The sequence below is a fragment of the Sceloporus occidentalis genome, unplaced genomic scaffold, assembly GCF_023333645.1.
Source record: "Sceloporus occidentalis isolate IW3139 unplaced genomic scaffold, rSceOcc1.0.p SCAF_3, whole genome shotgun sequence".
Taxonomy (NCBI): Eukaryota; Metazoa; Chordata; class Lepidosauria; order Squamata; family Phrynosomatidae; genus Sceloporus; species Sceloporus occidentalis.
In genome coordinates, this window is record NW_028316983.1 from 90014761 (window position 1) to 90023541 (window position 8781).

Genomic DNA, 8781 nt, shown 5'->3' on the forward strand with positions numbered 1-8781 from the left:
CTGGCCAGCAGCAGCCAACAGCCAACAGTTGGCTTACAGAATGGAGTAAAGGTTCCAGAAGGGAGACGGAACCTTTGGGAAAGAAAACAAGCCTAGAGGGTTGTCATGTCCGTTCCTGGGCCTTGCTCTTCTGCCGCTAAGGGCAGGCGGCTTGCACATGTTCCAGAGAGGAAGCTCATGCTTCCAGAGGTTTCCCCACCAAATATAAATAATGGGGGATCCCATAAGAATAAGCCTCCTTGAGGCCTCCACACCCTTCAATTTATGCATTCATTTAATATTTTCTGAGGATGGAGGAGGCAGCTTTTGAGGTCCTGCTGGGATTTGTATTGAGTTTCGAGGCCGTGATTAAAATTTAAAATAATTTAAAATTTTATATTAAATTTCAAACTTAAAATTTAAATTTTAAAATAATTTTAAAGTTAATTTTAAAATAATTAATTTAAAAAACATGATAATAACATAATAAAATTTTTAATTAATTTTAAAGTTTATATTAAATTTCAAATCTTAAAAACTTTTAAAATATAAGGGAAGCCTTCTGACTTACATCTTTATGACTGACAGTTTGTATAAATATGCAGTATTTCATAATATATTGTTTTAAATTTATTATAATGATGATATATTGGTCATGTTATAATTTCTTGTTTTTGTGTTTAGGCTGCATGCCATAGGCAGGCTTCCATTTGTATTTTGGGTTGTTGTTTTGCTTTGTAAAGAGCTGTGTAAGGTTTTGGGTGGCCAGCCTTGCAGGGCTGTTGTTTTCTGAGGGTGGGCTATGTGACCTTTGGGGCACATTTGGGAAATTGGAGGGAAATTTCTTGCCCTTTTCTTTTTCGAAATGGAGGGAGAAGGCCTCCTCAGAGTGAGGAAGTGAACTGCTCCTCTCTTGGAGGCTGAATGGGAAAGGCGAGTCCGTTTGGGGAAGGAAGAGCCAGGCCATATTTTGGCACCCCCTGTCGCCCCTCATAATTATTTTCACCCCTTGATTTTCGCATCCACACTGCAGAAATAATCCAGTTTGAGAACGCTTTAACAGCCCTGGCTCAGTGCTAGGGAATTCTGAGAACTATAGTTTTGTGAGACATTTAGCCTTCACTAGGATTGCCATAAGTCAGGACCTCCAAACTGGGACAAATGTAGGACAAATGTAGGGCAAATTTTGCCTCAAATGTAGGACATATTTTTAAATGGAGGACACATGAAAAAATTGGATGATTTTTAAAAACTGTTAATAGAAATGCATCTTTCTTAGGCATGATCAAAATGGAGGACATTTGGGCATTATTCCTAGACAGATGGCAGAAATGGACTTCCCTCTCTGGCCAAACACCCCCTCCCCATTCCAAAACACACTCAACAGCACATTTGGGCATTGAACGTGGCTTTATTGAACATGGCTTCTTGCATATTTCAGAGGCTTATTGCATAATTAAACCCTTTGAGTTTCACACTGAACATGGGTTCACATGGCTATGCATATTGAACATGTCAAGGTGGTTTCACAAGAAGTGGATTTGCCTTCAGTTACAGGTGTCTTGCACCAACTATACTTCTTAGAAGTGTGTACTTGGTCGAGGTACTTTGGTTTTTCTTCACTGCGCATGAGTTTGCAAAAATCAGAGCAACTTACATTGGCCATGCCTTAGAAGCTGGCTGATATCAATATCACCACAACCACCATCATCATCATCACTATCATTGTCAAAACAAGGCAGACCTGTTAGCATTAAAAGCACTGAAAATACACAGAAATGCACTTTGAACACACTCGCCTTCAGAAAGAGTGAGTGCATGCCTCAGAAGCTGACAGATATCATCATCATCATCATCACCACCACCACCATCATCACTATCATTGTTAAAACAAAACAAACCTGTACAAATGGAATGGAAATAATCCTCCTCCTCCTCCTCCTCCTCCTCCTCCTCCTCTGGCCCGGGCTGGCCCACGTGGGGAGCAAAAAGAGGAGAAGCTCCTCCTCTTGTGGCTGGCTGGCCAATGGGGGCAGACTGGAGCTACAACAGCCCCGTCCCCTTGCAGCATCCATTGGCCAGCCAGCCTCAGGAGGAGCACGCAGGGCTACAGGAAGCGCCGGTGGGCGGCAAAGGCCGCATCAGTGGTGGCTGCAGCAGTGGTGGCGCGTGGTGCACAGCGACACACCCGCAGGAACAGCCTTGCGCGATGGCCAGCACAGCAGCTGCCATAGGTGCCAGCAGTGGCAGTGGACCTGGGGCAAACCCGGGTCTATGAATGAACCGGGACGGGGCGACCCTGTCCGGTTCAAAAGCGGGATTGTCCCGCCTGGGGGCGAGACATGGCAACCCTACTTATACGTCAACAGTTGTGTAATGGAAAAGCAAGTGCATACTCCTTCCCTTCTTCATTAGGTAATGGACGTTATCAGACAAGGGAAATTGGAAGTATAATCCAATGGCAATCCGAACGCAATCATGGGGTTTAACATTATTGCGTGATAGACTACCACACACAATTTCAGGCAATGGGAAGTCAGTACAAAAGCAATCATGGAATTTCACGTTATTATGTGAGAAGTGATCACACGAAATTTCGGGCAATGGCAAGCTATTTTCAGGCTATGGGAAGTCAGTTCAAATGCAATTCGAATTCACGTAAATTCACTGAACTAGCAAATTCATGTGAATGTGTTCTGGCCACACTTTCCTTTCATTCGAAATTAAGAGAAATTCCTCCCGTGTGATAAACTCCAATGTAACATGGGACATGGGTCCTCCACATTGATGCCTGCTCCCTGTTCACACAGATGCTCAATTCACAGATGCAGTGAAGGACCAGACCAGGTTAGGTGGGCGGGGGGGGGGGGGTGTCGCTTTGATCCATAAGAACACCTTGTCTCTTTCCAGGAACCATGTTCGTCAAACTTCCTACATCGAGTGTATTTACCTGACCCTGAAGGCCAGGGACAGTCTAGGGATTTTGTTGGTGTACCGGCCACCTCGTGCGCTAACAGACTCCCTTAACGAGCTGACACAGTTGGTCTCGGAGCTGATGCTGGAAACACCCAGGCTACTTGTCCTGGGTGATTTCAACATCCCCCTCGCGGCCAACTATGTTCCATCCGGTGCGGCTCGGGAATTCATGGATACCATGACTTCCATGGGCCTGTCTCAACTGGTCTCGGGTCCGACGCATTCTGCGGGTAATACACTCGATATGGTTTTTTGTACGGACATGGAAAATCCGTGGGTGGAAATATCTAATATTTCCCCCTTGTCATGGACGGATCACTTCCTGGTGGAGGCAAAGATCAAGGCTTCTACCCAGATCCCTCCCGGGGGTGGCGGACCTATTCGAATGGTCCACCCTCGAAGGCTGATGGAACACAAAAGGTTCCAAGAAGCCCTAGAGGGGTACATGGTTAGAAATGACGGCGACTCTGTTGATGCCCTGACTGGTATCTGGGATACCGGTCTTTCCAGGGCTATACACAGTATCGCTCCCAAGCGCCCTCTCAGGCCTGCTTCCAAACAAAAGCCCTGGTATACGGAAGATCTCCGGGCACGGAAGCGGGTCCTGCGACGGCTGGGCATTGACAGGGGTAGCGTGTCCCTGTTGGTGCTCTTGGACATCACAGCAGCTTTCGATACCATAGACCATGGTATCCTTCTGGAGCGCCTGGTGGAGGTGGGAATCGGGGGCACTGTGCTCCAGTGGTTCCGGTCCTACCTCTCTGGGAGGTTCCAGATGGTGCAGCTGGGAGACGTGTGCTCCGACAGGAGACCCCTAACATCTGGGGTCCCTCAAGGAGCCATTCTGTCTCCCATGCTTTTTAACATTTACATGAAACCGCTGGGAGAGATCATCCGGAGACATGGGGCGCGGGGTTATCAGTACGCTGATGACACCCAAATAGTCTTCTCTATGTCTCCGACTGATGCAGCGACTGGGGATGGCATCTCTCCTCTCGTGGCCTGTTTGGAGTCGGTAATGGGCTGGATGAGGGAAAACAGACTCAGCCTGAATCCAGAGAAAACGGAAGTACTGGTGATAGGTTCTCCTGGTCCAGGGATGGTGGTAATTCCTCCCTTCCTGAACGGGGTCACACTCCCCGTGAAGGTCTCTGTACGCAGCCTGGGGGTGCTCCTTGACTCGTCGCTCCACCTTACATCTTAAGTGGATGCGACAGTCAGGAGCACCTGTTATCAGCTTTGGCGGATACGCCAGCTGCGTCCCTACCTGGGCCAGAGGGACCTTGAAACTGTTGTACATGCTCTGGTAACCTCTCGCTTGGACTTCTGCAATGCGCTCTACATGGGGCAACCCTTGTACCATACCCGGAAGCTGCAATTAGTGCAGAATATGGCAGCCCGACTGGTCACTAATACATCTAGGGCCAGTCACATAACACCAGTGCTTAAAGAGCTGCACTGGCTGCCTATCCGCTTCCAGGCGCAATACAAGGTGTTGGTCGTTACCTATAAAGCCCTAAATGGCTTGGGCCCAGGGTATCTGATGGACCGCCTCTCCCCATATAATCCACCCCGCACTCTCAGATCATCTGGACAGCAACTTTTAAGGGTTCCGGAGGCCAGGTTAGTTTCCACTTCTAGGAGGGCCTTTACGATCTCGGCCCCCAGCCTCTGGAACTTGCTGCCCACAGAGCTCCGCGCTGCCACCTCCCTATCCCAATTTAAGAAGGGGCTGAAAACCTATTTATTCGAGCAGGCCTACCCCTGAATACTTCCCCCCAGAATGTTTACTCACCCCCCCCCCTCCCTCTGCCAGCATTGTAGACTGGCATGAGGTTGTAATGTTTTTAATATGTCTAGGTTTTTACTGTGATATGGTCTTTTGTATATTGTACTTGCTCTGGTGTTTATTGTATTGTATAATCCTGTTGTGCACCGCCCTGATTTGAAGAAGGGCGGTATAAAAATAAAACTTTTATTTATTATTTATTATGTATTCACATTTTTTCCTCCTGAAAAGCATAACCTAAGTCTTATGCAAAGGAGTCAGACCAGCAATGTTGCTCTTAGGTAATTTTGAAATCTGGACACAATGGCTTGACCTGGGAGAAAGAAGGAAGGAATAGATGGTAAAGTATACTTCACTTGCTTCAAAGTGCAGCAAGCATGCCATGCCAGTTGTGGGAGCCTGTCCGTCTGGGCTGTGAATGAGGCCCTAGCCATCTGCTATGAAGCCCTTCCCTGACAGCACTGTTCCAGACCATTGGACTATAAACTGGCTGGCAGCAGCTTCTTGGCCTTCTGCTTGTAAGCCAACCTCTGTACTTGATTTTTTTAAAAAAGGGAAAAGGAAAATAAGCTTTATATCTGTCTGCTTTTTTCCCCAGTGAATAATTATTTACCATTCTGCCCCAACAAGGGAACAAAGTACCTTGCATACAGAAAAACCCATTATGCAAAATGGGCACATTTGGGGCATTGATGCACTACAATTGGCACTACAATTGTAAATAATATTGTAAAGCAAAATACTTTGTTAAACTAATGCTATTAAGATGTTAAGGAGAACAAAATAATGAACTTACTAGGACAAAAAGTAGAACAAAATTAAGTTGAACAAAATGGAATTTAGAACACTCATTAAATCAGGTCCTTGGAGAACGGATGCTGTAGGTCTGGTCAGGAAAAGATTGAACAGTTCTAATTCCTTTCCTTTGTGAAGACAAGACCCAAGATCAGGTTTGGAAGAGAGAATCACTAAGCCTTCTACTGGTATCCTTCCTGGTGGTGACACCAAAATTAGAACCACTCCCTCAGGCATATGCACTTCAGGATTTTTGTTGTTGTCTTTTCATGTGCCAGTTGCAAGCCCATCTTATTCTATCTGCCTTTGAATGATACTGAATTTAGTCTCTGTTCTTCATGTTGGAATCTTGGTCTATTTATTGTCTTCTTTTAACTTTTGAATTGTCGCTGTTTGTTGCTCTTTTATTATTACTATCACATGATGAGATTTGATTGTTGGATTAAAAGGCAGGATATATAGACTCTAAACATTTGTGATATAAGATAATGGTGCTGGTTCTCTAGATAGGCAGGGATATCCCAAGTCTCAAATCAGCAGCACCAGCATATCCAGTAGGTCTGATTTGACAGTTGTTTCCAAATCGTAGAGGTGGACAGTGGTCAGGGGAAACCTCTAGTCATTACAGTCTAGTGTATAATACTGAACCACTTATCATATTCTCGAGGACATCCCTCTTTTTTAAAAATTCAAATTCAGATGTTAACCCTAAATAAGAAAGAGACTGTGTGTACAATTAGGATGCTTTGAACTCTGTTTTTAACCATCTTCTCTATTATAACTTCAGTTTTTTGAGATTCAGCCAACGTTTTGTTAGCTATTATTGGAGACCAATAGACAGTGATAAACATAAGCTTACGGCAGCAGATTCCAATCATTGGCAAGGCTTAATTTGCAATGCATACACACAACAGAGAGGATTAGTTATGGCAAGTTCAGAATATAAATATCTTCCTTTTGATTCATAAATCAGGGTTCTGGGATTCCATGCAAAATATTATTACGCTTTATTATTATATTTATTATAGTTTAGCTTGTAAAACTTCAGTCTTGTTCCCACTTAGTCGGGTGTAAGAACATAATGACACAGGTGTGTAGAAGAATGTAATTTTTATAAGATCAGGCTGTATAGAGTTGGAAAAAAAATAATACCATTGTTTGTTCTGATCTTGAATCTTTGGTTACACAGAAAATACAACAGTGAGCCAGTGATTAGCCAGGAGCTTTTGATTAGAGCAATTAGAATATATCATGGAGCTGGAGGTTTCAGAGCCACACAGAACTCTTTTAGCCAAGCAAGAAAATACATTTAAAATGTGTGTGAGACAGAAGGAGAGATGTTTTTGTGACAGGGTATAGTGTTCCCATGGCTTATCCCACATCTGCAGACTGTTCGTATAAAATAGGACCCCATACCCCAAGTTTAAACGGCATTACCAAAAGGCCCTGTAACATAAATTTTTATAATGGAGTTCTGTTAACAGAAAGCCCAAAAGGTGCTGCTGTGATAAAGCCCTCAATGACTATTTCCTATTTGTTTAATGTATACATGCATGCCATATTGGCATGTCCTGTTATACAAGTCAGGTAAACAGAAATATAAGGAAACTAAGCAAAGGAAAGGAAAAGAAGGCAAAGAACAATTCAATCTTCTATTTTCTTTTCAACAAGAACAAAAGTAAAGGATTGAACAGAGCAGTGTCCATGCTGGATGGAAGACTCTGGGAGTTGTAGTCCCCCAAAGTAACTTTTTCAAGCTCTAAGATCTGGAAGGGAGGGCATGGAGTGGGATCTTCTTTCGCGCAAGTCTCTAACTAACAGCAGGCTGAGTGACACTAGGGATACCATATCCCGGTGGACCCCGGGACAATCCTGCTTTTGGGGCCCCCCTGCCCGCCCTGGCCCGGTTCCCCCCATCCCAGCCTTTGTCCCGGCCTCTGGGCCAGCCCCGCTCACACAGCCATTGCTGCGGCCGCTAATGTGGCTGGCCGCCAACCCACCTCCTCCTCCTCTCCTCGCCAGCGCCACCCTCCTCCTCCTCGCCAGCGCCGCCGCCGCGCCGCCCGCAGTGGGGCTTTCCCCGCCCGCGCACGGAGCTATGACAGAGGAGCTCATCCCCTTGGGCCAGCCAGCCATTGGCCAGCTGGCCAAAGGGGACAGGCTCCTCTTCCCTTGTGCGCGCTGCCCGGGTCGCAGCATGGGCCAGTGGCAGCGCGCGCGCATCCCCCACTTGCGCACCCTCGCGCGGGGCTTCACAAGGAGCCCTTGCGCTGAGGAGGAGGAAGAGGAGGAGGAGGGGGAGGATGAAGAGGAGGAGGTGGAAAGGTGAGTCAGTGGATATTTCAGGTCTGCCTTGGGTTTTTTTTTTAATTAATTTTTAAAAATATAAAATACTTATTTTTTGTTTTTTTTATTGTATTAATTTTTATTATTGCTTTTTTATTTTATTTTATTTTATTAATTTTTATTATTGCTTTTTTATTTTATTTTATTTCATTTATTTTTATGATTGCTTGTTTTTATTTTATTTCATTATTTTTATTATTGCTTTTTATTTTATTTCATTTCATTAATTTTTATGATTGTTTGTTTTTATTTTATTTCATTAATTTTTATGATTGCTTGTTTTTTATTTTATTTCATTAATTTTTATGATTGCTTGTTTTTTATTTTATTTCATTAATTTTTATGATTGCTTGTTTTTTATTTTATTTTATTAATGTTTATTATTGCTTGTTTTTTATTTTATTACATTATTTTTTATTATTAAATATATACACCCCTGCCTTGTTTTTTCTTTTCTTTTTTCATTATTTTTTATTATTAAATATATGCAAGTGCATTTTCTGTGTATTTATGGCGCTTTGAATGCTAACAAGTCTGCCTTTCTTGGACAATTATAGTGATGATGATGATGATGATGATGATGATGGTGGTGGTGGTGGTGATATTGATATCAACAAGCCTCTGAGGCATGGCCAATGTAACTTGCTGTGGTTTTTACAAACTCATGCGCAGTGAAGAAAAACCACAGTCCCTTGACCAAGTACACACTTCTGAGAAGTACAGTTGAACCGAAGGGCAAGTACATTTCTGCCATCTGTCTAGGAATAATGCCCAAATGTCCTCCAATTTGATCATGCCTAAAAACATGCATTTATATTAACATTTTTTAAAAACCCTCAAATTTTTTGCGCGTCCTCCATTTATTTAAAAAATGTGTCCTACATTTGAAAATGTTG